Raw genomic sequence first — 20,125 nt, forward strand, 5'->3', positions numbered from 1 at the left:
GGGGGAAATCTACAAAAGACACAAAGTTAAATATGTAATTTGAGTGCTCTGATGCTTTCATTTGTTTTCTTAGATTGATGACGATCCAATTCTGATTATGATTAATAAGTTTAAATCGTTTTGGCTTATTATAATCATGGCCGAAAAGTATCGTATTAGGAGCTGACATGTTAATTAACAATGAAGCGAAACAAGCGGGCGTTTGAAACACGCGGAAGGCGCATTCGCGAAGCGGCTTCCGGCGACCGCGCGACCAAACAGCTGGCGAAAACTCGTCGTACGATCAGTCAGCTGTGGCGGAGTGCGCGCGCGCACGCGTTCCGGCCCCGCTCTTCCGTACTTTTGACGTTTCGCGGAGTTTTCCTTCGCGCGCCAAATTTGAATTCGCCGAATGTGAGAGTGCGTCCTGATAGTTTGTGTATCTCTTTTTGAGTTGTGTCGTTTACGAATTATGCTTAGTGCGTAGTTGGTGTCATACCTACTGTCAAATATAACGCGCAGTAACTAGAGTATCATCGTCTCATCAACGCAAATAAACACTAGAAAGTTTTCGACATCACCAATTCTGCGGTTAGCTGCTGTTCTTGCGGTCCATCGTGAGTCGACTTTTTTTTAATTTTTGGTAACTTGTAATTCCATTTTCATTTAAAAAATCTAAATCTTTCGTGTAATATTGTAGAATATGTAACGATAGATTTTGAGATCTTTGTTATTATCTTTATAATATCATAAAAAATATTTCAGTAAATAGGATGTTGAATATTTGTACTAATTCATTAATTTTGTAAGTGGAACAAGTAATTCATTTTAGTGAAAATTTAATATATTTGCTGTATTGTAGATAATAGTTATTCATGTTAAAGACACAATCGAATATTAAGATGTATAAGTATTTTTTTTAAAATAATAAAATAAGGAAACAATTATATAGTCAAAATTAAAATCAACCTTTGGTCAGAATAAAAGTCAAATTTTGGTTAGTCTGGTTGTAATTATATTATTCAGGGTCAGAATAGATATCAAGGACGATTATATTTAAAATATAGGTCGATCATGTGAATTAAAGACAAATGTAATAACATTTATAATTATAAATGGGCAATAAATTATTTATTTATAAATATCTTATAAAATATCTCGCTCTCGTCAATATTGTTGGACAGGTTAGGAGCGAGTGAGTGTTTGTCAGAACATTGAACACCCCATGAATAACTCTCAACGAATCTATTTAATTGTATATAGAAGGCGAAGATATTAAGAGTGACGAATGAAATGGGAACAATTACAGAGCGGCGGCGAGGAGCACGCATGGCTTGTTGTGTTGACATTTGACAATGTTTTAAGTCCAAGCAAGCAAGTTGTCCCTAAAACACATTGATAATGATAATGATAATGATGATAGATTGACCAGTTGTACCAAGCTTCAACTTTACAGCAATAACAACACTATACGATAACATTATTGCTAGCTAAAAAAAGTGGTTCTGACCATCTATCATAATAATTCGGACCAATTAATATAAATTCAGACTATCTAATATTTATTCTGACCGTTTAATATAAATTCTGACCACAACCATATTAAACTTCTGTCCGAAAAATAATAATAATAAAATAAAAAATTTTAATTGGTATTAAAACAATATAACTAATTTATTCATTTCTGATTTTTATTATTAATTGCATAGTGTTTTAAAATATTATTTACTATAAAGATACTTTTTTAAAAAATAATCTAGAGGAATCGATATAATAAAAATGAAATATAATATAAAGGGAAAACGCAAATTTTGTTTAAAAATACAGTAAATGGGATTTTTATAAATGTATAATGAAATATCTTTAACTTGTAAAAATAATTTTCACGTTGTCCAAAAAAAAATCAATGCAGTAAAATATGCAAATATTTATTAAGCGGCAAATAAAAAATAATTTTAAATTGGTATTTAGTACCAACATTCTAGTTTATTTTAAATATAAGTCTAGTTTATTTTTTTAGCTAAAACTATATATGGGATATGCATAGAAAACGAGCAAACATTCTATAATATTTTACATTGAAAATTTTATTCCATTTTAAACAGTTGAAAAATGATAAATATATATGAATGATTTCTTACTATTTTTGTATTGCCTAAAAAATTATTTGTAGATTTCAATATTTTTTTAAGGAGAGAAGAAGGTGGAATTTAAATATGTTAAACTTTAATATTTTTAGTGTATAGTATATAAATGAAAATAAATGAAGAACCTACTCTTGTATTTACAATATTTTTAAGAAGTATATTTATTGTAAATTTTGGCAGCGATTAATAAGTAATAGTGCCTAAGAAAAAATAACAAGTGCAAAGAAGTTGCAAAATAAAATTTTAATGATAATATTAAATACAACATAGAATAGGTTAAATTATGTATAAAAATCATTATCTTAATTAAAAGCATTTATACACGTGCAAAGAAAATGTATTCTTTTGTTGTCGACCAATGAAAAATAAGCATTCAAATATAAAACAAGATGGTTGACAGTAACGTGACAACAGTTTTAAATAATTATTATTTACTAGCAAAATGTTGATATGCGACAATAATTTTCAATAATTTGTCGTTTGCGTTGTTCGATTTGCTTGAATACAAATAATCGGATTGCAAATTAACTAGGTATGTTATAACTATGAAAATGAAATATATACATAATGTGTGTAAGGATTATAAGAGTACATTGATTAATCTAGATAAACAACCATAAAACAATCTTCGTAATGAAATCTTCAAATTTTGAATTCCCGTCGACGGGCTCCGAGGTCGAAAAGTGAGTTTTTCCTTTTACAATATATAAAAATTATCATTGCTTCTGATTTAATACACATATTCGTTAGATTTGACGAATTGCAAATAAGCCAGGTACGTTTTAAACGTGAACGTGTAATATATCCTTAGTATGTATGAGGATTGAAAGTTAATGTCAATCAATTCGGCGCTGTCGCAGTGGGATCGCTATATGTATCAGCCAACGGACAGCTTATAAATGTGTACCTTCTTGGATGTTATATAATAAACGACATTTTACAATGATTATAAATATGTGATTGCATACCTGGAATAAGCGCTAGCTAAATTATCTAAGAGTGGTTTATTTTTATTCCGATGTAGCAAAATATGTATCTACGTCATGGATTTTTATCAAATTTTCTTCTGTGCAAACATTTTTCTTTTGGAACAGTCAAATTCAGGATATTCAGTTACATCAAACTTATGTAGTATGTTCTTTATAAAAAGATAATACTTGTTGACAGTGTTTTCAGCTTTTTGTTTATATATATCAATTCTACGTTGTCGTCATATAGCCCATCAAATTGTTCTATCATTGCTTCTGAAAAATAATTAAAAACAATAAGACCTTTATCACGAGTTAAACATTTAACACGTTATTACTACTAATATAATCGTTGTACGTAATAATTTAATTGTTTTCCATAAGTATATGTTATTAGATCTTTCATTGCTTCTAAAAATTAACTGTAAACAATACTATATAGTGGGTAAAATCTAACTTTTTGTTTAAGCTAACATTATATTTTTAATTATTACTACCATTGTAATGTGTGTATACATTTTAATTGCCAAATCACTTCTGTTTGTATTTTAATATTTGATCCTAGAAAGTCAATAGTAATTTTGTTAATAATATATTTAAATAAAATACAATTAACCTAGTTTATGGATAGTTACGTGTATTGATTGTAATCTGTCATTGATTTACAGACTTTGATTGCAGTTTGATGTCTCATTACTTAATTAGTAATTGATGGTTGTGTTTATATCGATTTAACGCTTTGAATTAACGTCTAACATGTCACATCAAAATAATTACAGTAAATAAATTAATTATTAAAAATGCAAAATCAACACTCAACGCTTGATCTTCCATACTCGAGAGTTTAATTTACTCAAGTATTTAATCAATGTTTGAGTGAATATAAAATTGCTTAAGCACGAATTAAGTGTTAGGTTAGATTTGATTAAAAATAGTTGAAGATAATATATACTAAAAAAATAATGTACAATTAATTAATTAAATTCGTTTAAATATACGCTGATTACTATTTGATGTATCCGCATTTGCAGATATTTTTGGCTTTGGTCAACATTCTTCTCACACTCAATGCCTAAAAGCAATCGATTTGCACAGTGAGTCAATTTACCAAATCACGTAATATAAAACACTCAACATTTCTTTGCGAGAATGTCAATTTGTCGAGCGCTTTTATATACAATTACGGCATTAATCGCGACTAAAAATACTTTTTCAATAACCGATCAAAATAACTTAGGGCAATCATAATTTCGCAATATTTTTTTCCCGAATGACTAAATCGCAAAACGGCACACTAATCTACGGATCTCGTGCGAATTAATTAATCGCGAAATTCCTTGAACGAATTGCTGGCTTTTCTCGCCAGGGGTGCTTGAACCGCGGATCAATGATTTTCGGCCAGATCATTAGTGTATCAGCCAAAGATCGAGATCGTTTGTTTTATTCCCGCCTAAGCGGCGAGTGGTTAATATAACGTAATAATAAAAAAATGGCGGTCATTATTTTGTCATTACTCATTTCGGCGGCGAGGAGAGAGAGAGATAAAAAAATGACCGCTGACCGAAAAGCAAAGGAAAACTTGTCGGCGCCGTGTCGCAATTTTGTGTTTCGCTAATAACGTTTTTGTCCTGGGATCATTGCGAGTTTGGAATGAAAGAATGCTCTTAAAAAACAATTTGAGACTTTCACTTTTTTTGTGAATATTATGGTTTAGGTGCAGTAGCACAGAATTGGTACTAATGAGGCTTTTGCGGTTCATCTTTAGTTACAGTGCGGTTTCATTGTGATTTCAATATTATTTTGATGTATAGTACTTTGATTATTTTTATATATTGATATATGTGTCTACAAAAGAAAAACTTTATATAATTTTCAACAAATTCTTGAGTTCTCTAAAATTGTGTTAATATAAAAAAATGCCTTTTTTGGAGTGAGGCGTATTTATATCCAGCTTTAAAGTTTTCTCTTTTAAATTGTATTTATTTACTTAAACGTGCTCGTGTAATTTATGTGTAAAGATCTTGTGCAAAGATTAACGTGCAAAGATCTTAAAAATAATCATTAAAATTTTCCTGAGCGTTTATGAAAAATATAGCGGTTTGTAAAATAAATAAAGCAAAAAAAAAGTTTTGCTGCGCGATCCAATTTTGTGTATATATACTTATACAGAAGTACCAGTATTCTAATTGTTTTCAATATCAGTATTAAAAACACTAGTTAGATAGAGATTCACATCTATATAAACATAATTCCATACTGATATTTTATAAGAGCATCAACAGTTTGACATACAATTATTTGCATCTATTTAGCTGTCGGTCCTTCACTATCGTGAGGTACCGCAGCTAGTGCAATTTAAAGTAACAGTTTATTTTTTTTATTAATATAAGTTAAATCTTAATCCTAAAAACGTTTCGAGCAGATGTTTATTTACATGTTTAGCGTGTTGAAAAAAATCTTATAAGCGAATACAGCAATTTTAGATAAAATGACAATTGTTGCATTGTACCTTTCTGAAAATCAAAAAGTTCTAAAATGCTACTTTGCCGACTCTAGTTTGGCAATAAAAACAAATTATTCATTATATTTTAGAACCATATATAAACTAGGCTATATAAATAATCCATTTTTTTATACTGGAACTGAAAATTATGTTAGATTCCTGCAATATAAATAAATAGGCAAACTTCTTATTATGATATATGTATATACATATTTATTTTTAACAAGATTTAATTGTATATTGCATATCAAGATCTTTGTTTTGCTTTATAAGCACATGTTTCAAAAAACTACTATTTGTTTAGAAAGGATGCATGTGTTTTATCCTGCGCAAGAATTGTGATTCTACCTCTTTGTTTACAATCGCAGTAACAGTCATCTAGCAGTTTCACTTTTAAGGCGTAAACGTATTTCGTGGGTGTGTCCAATAAGTGATGCAACTGGTCCGCTATTATCCTTATCTGTAATTCGCTAGAGCTGTTTTGAACCAGCAATATAAAAAATGTGATACTTGCTCACAGAAGGGCAGACGATGAGAGGTCAAATTCAAACCTAACCTAAGCGAAAGTTCAAAATCTATAGTTAGTTTTAGAAGTTTAGTTAATTCATTATTAATTTAATTATTAAAATAATAAATTAGTATTATTATTATATATATATATTTACTGGTGAAAATGTATATGGTTATGATTTCATTCAAACACCAGTGAAAATATAACTTATGCACGTTTACTGTAACATACACATAAATTGTCAATATGAGGACAAAATCATATAATGATTTTCTAAAAAAATACCATAACGAAGTAGTTTTCGAAGAAAATCGTATACATAGAATTCGTTAAGGTCTGAATTCTTTTACTTACGCCACTGGCATAGATTCTTTATGTATACAATATTTTTTTATCAATATTTCAATACATTGTTAGCGTTGACTACCAACAAATTATAGGCGGCGACCACAATTTATCATTTTTTTAACACACGCCCAACATCGACTATATATTGTCGTCCAAAAACGAATTACTTCTAAAAGCTTACCGTAATTTTAGATAACCGACGTATTTATCCATTTATCATTTCGAAAGGAGAACTCCGATACAATTTTCTAAAAAAAAATAAAACGATGTAAATAGGGAGCGTATCTATTATATTTTATCTATGCAAACTGGTATACATCTGTATGTACATTTCATTTCTAAATATTTTTTTTCATTTAACCATAAAACTTATATGAAATTAAATTTCACTTTAAATTGTTTTATGAAGTGTCATAAATATGGACACGTTCGTTTTATAAGTTAATATCTGTATGTGGTTTAGCAAACCAAAACTTTGTTCAACTAAGCAAAACAATAAATATTCGATAGCTGATGATTAGTACATATTATTATTTTTTTACACATATTCTATATTATCGACATATTCCTCACCTTCGCTGAAAATTAGTGGGCTTCGTTATTTGGATTAATATTTTTTTAAGACTACTATTTATGAGGATCAAATCAAAACCTTTTGTAGCAGAAAATTATCTGTCAAATTTAATAGAAAAAATATAGTTAATAATTTTTTTCAATTGAGTTTGAAGCCATAATGTTTTGCCACAATTAATACTACATTATCCACAAAGAGAACCACATATTCTTTACCTTGATCGAAAACTCGTCCCGTTGACATTTGGGCATCGCTCGTCCACATAATGAGCCTCCGCTATAAAAAGTTTTACTTTCTCCGGCGCAAAAATGTTGCGTGAAAGTTAAAGAATGAGAAACGGGACCGATTTTTTAATACCCACCGCCGATTTTCTCTGCTCTCGAAGACGCCTCATGATCTTCAAATCTCGATACGCGAATTCCTCGATCGTGCCGCAGCAATCTCGGCGGTTCTCAAACGTTGGACGCAATTACCTGTGCCAGGGTATTTTATAATTTCAAACGTCGCAGAGGTCAACATTTTTCATCATTATCGTTTTATTGCGGGTGGAATTTTAGACGTTTATTAGACGTCGCCAGAGTTAATTTGGCAAATCTGACGTGATGGCTCACCCGGGGAGGAAATGTGAGAAAATTTATGACAAAATTACGTAACCACGGACGTTACCGTAATTAAACGTTGTGCAAAAGTGAAACTCTCATGTATGCAAATTAGTTTTTTGTTGCTGTTCTATCTACTTATTGTCTCGTAAGTTCAATTCTCATTAGCTCATCTGTGCTCAATTTTGAGTTAAATGAATTTTACGTGAAAGTTCATATGGTTCAGGTTGAATTAAAATTTAGTATACACACTAGTGTAAGTAATTTTTAATGACTGGTATTGTTTGTTTATATGATATTTATAGTGCATTATATTCAGTGACGTATTTCTTAAAATGTGTATATTTTTGACTGATTAATGCATTGTTTCCAGATGCCAATTCCTGCTTTTCTGTTATTTCTGTGTAACTAGCAATGATCCTAATTTTTTAGGCACTGAAAACTAAAAATATTATGATTTATATAAAAAAACATTGACAATAATATTTTTGGTTAGATTTTAGATTATTGCAATGGTACCGTTTTTTGTTAGGGTACGATCTAGAGATTTTAAACTAATTAATTATTTAATACTAGCTCTGTTGTTCGTAATAAATACGAGGGACACACATAAATTACTTTTAATACATTTTGATGCTTGCCCTACATTCTCTGCAAGTTGTCCGAACCGAAGTTCATCTGAAGTCGGCCGAGGTCACCGACTTCCGAGTGGCGGCCACACTGCCACAAATTTCATATGCCGCCTGGACGGCGGACGTGAACGACTTCCGCACGGCGACTGCTGTCACGTACAGCTGACATATTTAATGAAAAATGTGCCAAATAATCGCAATTTGTAAATTGTCATATTTTTAAAATTACGCTACTGATTTGTGTGGGCACTCACCAATACAATATCAGTGAAAACTTTTCGGTCGTAAATATTCAATTTACGCAAAATCTTTGTCGGCTTTTGCAAAATACCATAAGGCATAAAAATTATACTTCAAAATACGAACACCACATCTGTGACTATCCTAGAATTTGTCGCCATCGATTCTAAATAAGAATTCGTTATGGTGGAACATTTATATAAATCGATCTAGGAAAATACATAAGGATATTCGAAACGATTTTTTTAACAAAATCAAGTACCACTAATTATTTTTTAATTATTTAGTTTTATATGAAAAAAATATATCTGTTAGAAGAATATACTATCAAAAATATAATTAATCCCTTTTAGTGCCCTAAAATATTCAAAGATGTCAGTAAGAGTCTGTTGAAGTCCCCGATAAGCATGTGGTATTATAACTTGATCACGTGATCACAATGCAGCGCTCGACATGCGTGTTAACCACAGGACGCCTACGCGCATACTGAAATTGAACCGAGTTACTCGTTCTATCTCAGTTTGCGAAACACCATATCATTATCTCCTCACTCTCGTCACTTAACACGCGAGAGAGCGAAAGGGGAAGTATCTCACCGCTCGCGCTCGAAAGAGCAGCTCCGACTTCGGTCCCTTTGACTCGGAAAATAATGCCGACAATGTCCGGAAGCGCTCGAAGCTGGCCGAGTTGACTGAATTACCCCCACTTTACCTCCCGTTCTCGGTAACCTCTGACAACTTCCGAGAGATTTTAGAGCGGGCAGAACCGAACGCGACCGAAGTAACCCACTATATTCCTTGGTCAACCTTGACCAACTTCCAGAGAGTGGAGTGCAGGCATTAGAATACGATCCAGAGGTTTTAAACGTTGTTCTTAGTAAATTTGAGGGACACACGTATATTAGTTTTAATACATTCTAGCAGATCTTGCACAACTAATTTCGAAGCAACGATAAGGAACGATCTCGAAAATAATTATACACATGAGAATATATTTGTATTAATCAGCTATAATTCTTTACAATAGTTATACTTATTTTTTAAATATTTAATGATGAATTAATCAATATGGTTATTATAATATAAAAATACATACTAAATAGATACACGCGTCAACAAAAATATTTTACATTGCTAAAAATAATTCCAATTACCGTATGAATCCTATATTAGCAAAAAAAAAATTAGGTTTTTTTTTCAGATTAATTCGCATGAAATCAGGAAGTGAATTTTGTGCTGAACAACACAATTCAATCTAATTGTTGAATAATAATAATACACGTACCACGCCAGTTTATTAAATAAACTGTTGTTCATATTCTAATCTATACAATCTGATATTGCATACTAAATATTTTTTATATTTCCTTTGTAGTGCTATTATATATTTTTTACGGCACAGCAACGAGGATGTACTTTTTCAGCTTTAATTATGATATTTCCTGACAAGTTCAAGGTATTTTTTAATCAGACCCGATTGCAGCGTATCATCCGACAATTCCAATCTAAGATTGATATCTCGCCGGAGCAGACATGTCCGATTCGTTTGCGTTCCTTTTTCCGACGTGCTACCGTATTGGCATGTCACAGTCGGTCGTTCGGTTCATTCAGTTTTTTCGAGGCATTTTTTACATTGCGCCTTTTGTGAACGACCGGTTGAATAATGATACCTCTGGGTAGCGCCTGTCTCTTCGAAATGCTTTTTTATCCGAAGATTATTCGCAGTTTCTAGTAATCGCGGATTTGACCGAGCAGACGGAAGTCGATGACCACGACAGAACTCTGATCGAATTGAGCCGAATGCCTTTTAGAAGTTTATTACCCATTTTTTTTTGATAAATTCGAGTTTTTGCTACAAAACATTGACACTTGAATCATTAATATTATATAAAATTTATTGCTGTTTTTTTTTGGGTTTTCGGTGATGATTAATTGCTCTCGAAAGTACTTTAGCACGAGTGAAATGTAGCAAATATATTATATTTTTTTCCATTAGTGATTTGGTTTATTTTTTTAAACACATCACGATCAGTCTCATTGAAAATGTCAAGAGTATTTAATGCGATGGGAAATATGTCCTAATGAAAATATCAGGTCATTCACAAAGTGGTGTGCAATATAAACAAACACTTTGACTCAATACTTTATGATATTTGACAATTATGTAAATATATTTAAAATACAAATTGCTATTTATGCTGTATATGTATCTATGTTATAAAAATATCTTACGAAAACAGGAAAATATTATTATTATACATGTAAATTATTCATCATCATCATCATTTATATCTATAATAATACACAATACCATATTGTGTTTCGACAATATCCTTATCGGTAAAATTAATGTTTCCGCATTTTTTTCTTAAGGCTCTGATATATTACATCATCACAACGTGACAAAATAATATTTTTCTATATATAATATAATACATATTATATAATAATAGTAAATCACGATATTCCGCGTCTATTAAACGAAACTTTTACGAGCCATCCAATCAGACATTTCTCACAAATGTTATCCATAGAAAACAGTCATTTAGTAATAAGTTGAATCACACGCAGCCTATGTCTGCAGCATGGTTTTTGATTTTTTTCTTTACACTTTCCATCTTCAAACACAAATGGAGTCTATCTGTTCTATGTATAATATCGTGGTTCCTTCACCATACAACGAAATACTGTTTTAAAATTTCCATATAGATTCAGTCTGTATTTTTTTCACACATTCCATTAACTCGATGGTTGGTAGTTTATTTCTTTACGTCTAGTCTTCACGTGTTCTAAAATTACGAGTATCTTGTATTTTTGTTTGCTAAAGCACTTTTGTTCGATTGGTACTTTCTACTGTGTGTTCGAAATGTTTTTCAATGTATAAACATTGGTTTGAACTATTTTTATGTTTCATGACTGTTTTTTTATAATGTTTATAAGCAATATCAGACATATTTATTTATATGGCTCTTTACATTCGGATATTTTAAAATATTAATATCATATTTGAAAAAATATCTATGACAGTTGTGTCACAAGAAGACTTACATGTATTAAACTCACACTAATAAAAACAAATAAATTAATTTTTTCCATCACGCCACTAGTTGTTATATCGATTGCGATTCTCTTGTCCGAGTAATCTTTAAAATAACGGGTAAAATTTCTCTTTAATTTATTTAAATCATACTATTACTGAATGCACCTCAGATTTACCTACAATTTTTCCGTAGCTCCAATTGCGATTTAATACCACAAATTATGCTTTAGATTTAGGTTTGGTCACTGTGTATTCAATCCAAAATCGATGAAAGTCAAACCTTTATATCTCGCAAAGTATTATAAGAAACGATTTATTTTTGTTTTGGAATCTGCTTTAGCGTTTTAGGAGCATGTTGGTTTGACTTTGATTAGGTCGCTTGATGAATCTTTTTAATATAAATGTTTTTTGTACAATTTTGTACAATGACAACAAAAATATAAAAATAGAACAAATGTCAGTGTAGCAGCGTCCTTGAAAAGATGATATTTAAAGACCCAGTTCTTGTGAACCCCTTTATATGTTGCCTGCTAGCATCTTTAAAAAATGGATTATTGTGACTAATCAGGCATTAATCTCCTCTACTCATATTATACATGGTGGCAATATATAAGTTAGTTTATTATATCATGGCATCACGGATCTTTTATGTGAATAAGTATTTTTCGTGCCCATGGCAATGCTATCGAATTTCTTAATTATGCATTTGAAGGAAGAAAATTATATTGTTCGAACATATTACTTACATTGCTATAAATAAACGTCGTGAATTTTAACATTTAAATTATATATTAACATTTTTTTGATTACATGCTTCTACTGTTGAATATTTATATTTAGACCACAATGGTGGCAAAATCTTTAGACCTGAATTCCGTATTATGCTTTGGAGTTCTAATATATATTTCATGCAATTTCCATATTCAGTTTTAAAAGTAGTATTACATTTTATAAATCATTGTATTCCTGTTATAGTTATATATTATATCTGATCTTATCCATTCTAAACTTTTACAATGACATAGAATTTCATAACTACACTTTGAATGAGAAAGATTTTATTTATACAATGATTAATGTTAACTTAAGAAAAATATTGCATTACATTGCTATATGTACATATATATTAAATCCAATGCTATCTATTTGAACTTTTGCCAGTGGCATATAGTTTTTTAACCACACGCTTAAATGAAGACAAGTATATTATTCATGAGTTTACATACATTAAAAATATACATACATTGACCTGATTAATGTTAGCCGTGAGGAGCTGGTCCGGTTCATAACATTTAATTTTGATATTTTATGATTTTTTTGTTTTTTTGTTTATATATATATATATATATATATTATTTTAATTATAGATATTTTTTGTGTATTGAAATAATACAATTATTGTTTTTGACCATCGTGACGCATTAGGGTTACGATGGTCTTAATTTATTTTAAATAAATAAATTCATGTATAATTCTCTATTAGCTGATTATTAAATAATATTTATTACCTAATATTTAAGTTTACTTAATCATCACAATATTTATCCGGGAGATTAAAAACATATAGAAAAATCTAATCTGTGATAATCGATCACATCCCTAAAAACAATAATAAAAAGTCTAAATTTTGACGTTCTTGTGTCAATAATTAAACTATATAATTAATCATAATGTTAAAAAAAGTTATTATAACAGAAAACCATATTCTCTATATAAATTAATAAATATTATTTTAATTTTTAATATTATTTATTATTTTTCTATTCCACTCAAGGTGTATTAATGATCTAAAGGTTAGTCTAATTTATTTTGGTAAGCATTCTACTTTCTCAATTCTCGACTTTCTCGAGAATTGCCAAGAAATTTTGCTGAATAAAAATATATGATTACAATAATACAGTTAATTGTTGTGTATATCTTTATAAATGTAAAATATCTGTACTGTTTTTATTTTTGCAATAATTTTTTGCCAATTTTTAAGCATGTGAATTATATTATTTATAGTAATTAAAATACAAAAAAACTTAAAAAATAATAAAACATTTATTATTTATTAAAACATACATACACACGTTATTTATTAATCGAAGGACTAGAACAAATCGTTGAGTTACGAGAGAATTTCGGGCTTCTGTATTTATATCCGAATCGTAGAGAAAATTTTCAATAGCAGCTGTTGCTATTTTATATTTTTTATATATCGAACAAGATAATGATAAAAAACTATTTTGGATTATATTAAAAAAATGAGACTTTAAAAGTTCGCCCACAGGAAAATTTCATGGCGTAACTCTGTGGAAAGCCCCCGTACATTTTTGCAATTTGACGATTCCCACGTGAAACGGTTTCTTCTTATATGATTATTAATGTAGTTCTTAGATTACTAATGTAAACATAAGGCTGATTAGAGTAAAATTCTCTATTTGGCATTTTTTTCTCGAAAAATTCCTTAGAAATCATTCTCGAGAAAAACATATATTTTTTGGTATTAGATAAAAGGCTTGTTTAAATTTATTTTTAAGTTTAGTTTATTACGTGAAATTTTGCTTAAATGTCAAGTGTTATCAAATCTATTTCACCCATTTAAAAAACGATTTTATGAAAGCCATGATTTATTTATAATACACAAACTGTTTTTAAGGATACGGTGCAAAATCTGAATTTCTGGTTATTTAATATATATTTTATTTTAGTTTTTTGTGTGGATTTAGTGATGTATTTACTGAAACGTTTCAAATAAATAATTTGGATCACGTGACATGATTAATTATTGTTTGAGTGTTTAAGTTCTTGCAAATATAATAAATTTGTATTTTGCCATAAAATTAATTTATGAAATATTTAAAGAATATTCTAAATTTTCTATGCATATCGCCAAAGTTTGCAATAAGGCATAGATGATGCTCGGCTTCGTTATGCGGAGCGCGTGTCACTTCAATAATTTATTGGCGATTCGAATTCATAGTGCCCTTAATATATAAATATTGCTTCTTTGTCTGGTGTTTGATTAAAGTTAGGTACTCCTTGTGTTGGAGAGAATTCTAAGAAAATCTGAGAATCGCTACATAGATATCAGTTTTTGTGTCCTAGTGCTTTTAGCTAGGAGCATTGCGATACAATTCATTACATTATCGGTGTAGCGTCTACTCAATGAAGACTTTTAAAGTTACTAAGGGCCGGTGTCGACAATCGATGAATTCAGCTGCGAGCTTTGCTATGTGCCAAAGAGTCACGATCGCGTTCCTTATTCTTCTTCATTGTCAGCGCTTGAGAACGCTCCTCCACGAGCCATCCAGTTTCTCAAGGAGCTTGCCAACCACATGGATGTTTTTGGCGATAGTTATGAGGAATCTGTGTGCATCATAATTATTTTAAATAAACTTGTGAAGTCATTATTCTCAGATTTGTAATAAAAAAATTAAAGTAAAATAATGCGGTTCGAAAAAAATGTTTGTAAAATGTTTATAGCAGAATACGATTTTTTTTATTTTACGCAACATAACCTTAGTAATATTACATGTGCGTGTCAAATTTTCTTATACTATAATAAAAGTAAATTGATAAATGAATAATTGTGATTATCATGCGTGGAAGTCTTTACGTATCCAATTACGCGACATTTAACCCGTTCAACTTTAACACCGGCGTGAAATAGAGTTATTAGCGTCGTTGTAGAAAAATGTGTTTTTTATTCATAGTACTCATGCGACACACTATAAAAACCTGTTTAAGAGTAATCCGATTTGATTATACACGAATAATCGGGTAATAATTCGGCGGTAGATCCTTGGCACATATTATACGACCATAACGTGACCGACGGGGTACCGTGTCACGGTTCTGGTCACAAGTTGACACGCGATTAATTAGACTGAAGAATTTAGATTGTTTTATTGACGGACATAAAAATATCTCAGGTATTCGTAAAAAATAACGACCGAGACGCTATTCGGTCGTAATGGGCGCCATTGGGAGAGTTCAAAGCATTTTATTTATAATTTTTATTATTTTTTTTTTCGGAATGCACATATGCGGTATTAATTATTTTTTACTATCTACAATCTTAACCCATATACTATGAATATAATGTTAATAATATAATGTCGAACGGTGCTTTAATTAAGGGTCCGATATTCAAAATTTATGTAGTTGACTCGGGCAAACTTTTCCTTAGATTGAGTCACTCAAGATGTCGTGAAATGAAGACGTTGAATTTTTCAGCAATAAAAATAACAAAGTTTTAATGAAAACGATGGAGTGAATCAAAGAAAGTTTAGCGAAGTCGTTAGCAGGGAGGAAATTTGATTTATTTTGCATTGTTACAAAAGAGGGTCAGTATTAAAATAACAATGATTTTTAAGCGATCGTCATTTTCGATTACTTTTCAATATTTTTTATTTTTAATATCGAAAATTATATTCATATTGTGGCAGAAAAAAACAAAGAAAGATACGCAATGATAAGTAATCTTATTTAAATAGAATAGTATAATAATAAATAAAGGTATTACCTTACAGAGGTCACAAAAATAATTAATTGATGCATACATTTTCACGTATTTTGAAGTTGTATATAAAAAAATCGCTGGATTTTTAACTATTCTTTTGAATACGGAATATGTACTTCCTATTTTATATTTATTCAGTTTTGACCTACTACAAGTCCTTGAGCATAAATGAAAATTAATTAGTGTAATTTTATTTTATAAATACATATATTATATAGTGGCAACCAATTATTTTTAGAGTTGTAATTAAACTTAAAATCATATTAATCAAAATAATCGGGAAAATTTTGAGGTCTGATTATGACCATTCTAACGTCTTAATATACTATTATTAGACTAGGAAAATAAAAATCAATCAATCAGTCATAATTAAGCATCTCATCATATAGGGATAAATTACGTTTCAGTTTCTAATCAATTTTATATGTAAATCGATGAATAATATATTACGGTTTTTCTAACAAAATTACTATTGACTTTCTAGGATCAAATATTAAAAGACAAATTATTACTCTCTTCTTTAGAACTTAATTTTCAGAAGCAATGAAAGATCTAATGATATTTACGTATGACAAATAATTAAAATATGACGTATTGCGACAATTTATCAGTTGCCAATCTACGTGTTTAATCCTTTACGGTACCTTCCATTCTTTTTTTTCTTCCGTTGTCGTTTAAATTTCATTTATAGATTATATTAGTAGTAATAATATGTTCAATGTTTAACTCTTGATAAGGTCTTATTGTTTTTAATTATTTTTCAGAAGCAATCATAGAACAATTAGATAACCTATATGGCAACAACCTAGAATTGGTATATATAAACAAAAAGTGAATCATCTCAAATTGAAGTCACTGTCCGCAAGTATTATTTTTTTATAAAGAACATGCCGGATAATCCATACCAGGTTATTGGTGAAATAACTCAGTCATATATGTATAGAAAACTTGCTTGCAAGAATCTATAGCATTAGGTTCGTTTAGAAAAATGATCGTTATAGTAGGGTTACAATTATGACGTCCGCAAAAATATAATATAATACAAATATAGGCGGCCCTCGACTTTCGCACATAATTGGTTCCTGAAAATGTGTGCGAATGTTGAATGTTCGAAAGTAGAGGGAAGTAAAAAAAAATTAAAATTGTGTTTATTTTAAAATATTTAATTATCAAGTAAATATAAGATGTTTAAGAGGAGTTTAATAACATGCTATGTCTTTATTGATCGCCCTACGCACTTGAGATATGCGTTATCTTCATCTTCAATAATTTTGGATAATTAGAAAATAAATTCTTTTGCAGCATCTTTATCCGCATCAGCTGATTCTCCTGTAAATTTAATATTATGAAAAGAATTTTAAAATTGTAAAACCAACTGTTGCTTGCTTGAAAAACCGTGTTAAAATATTTTTTTTAATCTATCCTTCCAATCTTTGTGCAAACTAAGAGCTCTTGCTTGAATAATTGAAATACTCAGAGGAACATATTTTTGATGTTGACCATCGATCCATGATGACAAAGATTTTTCCATTTCATCCATATTTTTTTTGCCGTGTTTTTTTTTTGAAACATATCTTTGAAGATTGTGGAAATATATTTTTAATTTAGACAATTTTGAACGTATTCCTTAATTATATTTTTATTTTGCAAAATTGAACATATCGTAGATCTGTTTGTATCATACGAGCGTCCGATTGAAGCAAAATATTCACCCCTATCAGAACGTCTAATAATTTCCATCTTTGTCTCGAATCATGTGAAGTTTACGAGTCTTTGATTTCTTTTTGTTCTTATCAACACTGAAGTATTTCCGTTTCTCACTCATGTTTATAATTAAAAAAAAAAAAAAAAATTAAATTAAAAATTTTTTTTTTTGAAAATGTGCGAAATAGTGAATAAGTTAAAATAAAGCAGTTTTTTTTAAGCAAAACACATTTTTTATTAAGGTACACTTCGTTAGTTTAACTGTATCGTATATAGACTAATATAGCTCTATAACATCTGGCTTAGTCTCTAGTTTCAATTGATCAAAGCAGTAACATCTTCAATTACCGACAATAAAATATCACTTACTAATCCTCAATCATGGTATCACATTGCCTAATGGCGCTTTGGTTTATATTATCCATGTAATATAATAAGATAAGGCACACAATTCAGCTCGTGACCGAGCACTTAACTGAACATTTAATTACTTTACTGATTACAACTCAATAAACACACTCATTGGAGACGTTGTATATGGATGCTCGTGCTTTGTGTGAAAGTCGACGTTTTATCGTTAACGGTATTTTGTATTAATAGTTCGTTATTGCTACTAGTTAATCTCAATTGACTAGGCCATATCCTGCCTGCATCGGCCATTAAAACGATCAGGTTTATTTCCTCGTTTTTTCATATATTATTTTTCGCGTCAACATCGAAGCAACGCATTTGTGTGTACACAGAGATAAACCTGTTGCTAAAATTGTATTTTATATCAAGTAAAAAAAATACCGTGAAATATATTTTTTTACGTATTATTTACAATAAAAAGCGGTGTGGGAAAATTCGATTTAATGTGTGAATTTTTATGAAATAATACGAAAAATTTATCTCGTGGGATTTTCGGCGTTAAAAAAGAAGAGTTGCGCAATCTTTACTCGTATCTTAATGGTGGTTTAGTTTGCATTAATATAATTAGGTAGATTTGCTTCATAATAATATATGCGTATGTTAGTTAATTCATAACAATCGGTAGGGCGTGAAAAGTTCATGATTTAAGCTGGCATAATAAAGAAATAATTACAAACTCGCCATTAAGATGGATTGATGTAAATTATATAATTATTGTTTATATTCAAATGTGAGCTTTAAGTGATTGTTTGGTGTTAAGTTAATCGTTTACTATAGCATCATATAATTATAGATATTAAACTTTCATAATCTTGATATAGCTTAATTAAAACATCAAATTAAATAATTACTATCATTAGATACAAGATTAAGACATATATTAATTATTTAAAAACATTACATAGAGCGTTATTCAGTTATGTGGTTATTCAGTTAAATACACCTGGAACTTTTGGTGATTAATAAAGCTAAAGAAAAACTTTAATCATTTAATAAAAAAATAATGTTGACTATTACAACCAAAATGGAGATGAATGCTAAAGAGAGCTTCAAAAATTGGTTCAAAACTGTATAGTTCCTCTTGATTTCCACATAAAACTGTATTGTTGCTCCTTCTCATCTGAATGTCTTATGGTTGCAATTGTCTCAAGAATCATTCCCATGAACTAAGGTATCATATCATTAATAAAAAAAGATTTTCCATTCTGCACTGCTCAAAACTCTTGCTTGATCAATTTCTGGAAAAATATATACAGCTATACAAGTACTCTCACTTATTTCAATCACTGTAAATAATTCTCTATTTACAAAGAGTGATAATATAGAATTCTTATATTCTTATGAATTTTAACAACTTTTTATAGAGTAACGTCTTCAATAACCAAGCTGCTGTTGAATGTATTGATTAGCTCTAAAACTGTGCGTTTTTACTAATGGAATCATGTACTCATCTTAATTAATTATTAGCGATAGTTTTAATAACTTCACATCTAAATCCATAACGCTCTTATGGCAGTCCAGCTGTTATCGTGACATGACATCCCGAGTTCAACTTTCCAGTTAGCGAATCGCAATGCAACCACCATCCAATTAGCTGCATCATCAACCAAGCCGCCTACTCTTATGTTCTCAGCAAACGATAACAACAAAAACGTAGCACAAACGCACACACATACCGCAGTACCGTTACCGCGTGGATCAACCTCAACTTTTTTATACGTTATAAATGCGTTATATTTGTTATATTATTAGTTATAGTGAGAGCAATCAGAGCATCGGGCATGTTCTCGGAATATAATCGTCGCCATTACCCACCATGACACTGCAAAGGGACTCCATCCCCAGGGCTTGTACTCAAATGCAACAATAACATTTGAGAGCAGACAATGTGACCCACATTGAGGAATAACAGTGATGGTGTTTGCCGATAATTATAATATTCATACAGACGAGATTGGATGGG

The 20,125-nt window shown here is 30.0% G+C and overlaps 1 protein-coding gene across 6 annotated transcripts in view; it reads left to right on the plus strand.

The window, feature by feature from the left end:
• Positions 1-285: 285 nt before the first annotated feature.
• Positions 286-20,125, plus strand: part of ASPP (Ankyrin-repeat, SH3-domain, and Proline-rich-region containing Protein) — a 368,351-nt gene continuing 348,511 nt past the window's right edge. For 4 of the 6 annotated variants that reach the window (XM_088194931.1, XM_088194934.1, XM_088194928.1 and 1 more), the window contains exon 1: positions 286-596. The gene's annotated coding sequence lies outside the window, so the exon portion shown is untranslated. Of the gene's footprint in view, positions 623-20,125 lie in introns of all 6 variants that reach the window. The other 2 variants (XM_088194930.1, XM_088194933.1) reach the window with 1 other exon arrangement.

The sequence above is a fragment of the Plectrocnemia conspersa genome, unplaced genomic scaffold, assembly GCF_051122295.1.
Source record: "Plectrocnemia conspersa isolate PC_06_02 unplaced genomic scaffold, ASM5112229v1 ptg000010l, whole genome shotgun sequence".
Classification (NCBI taxonomy): domain Eukaryota; kingdom Metazoa; phylum Arthropoda; class Insecta; order Trichoptera; family Polycentropodidae; genus Plectrocnemia; species Plectrocnemia conspersa.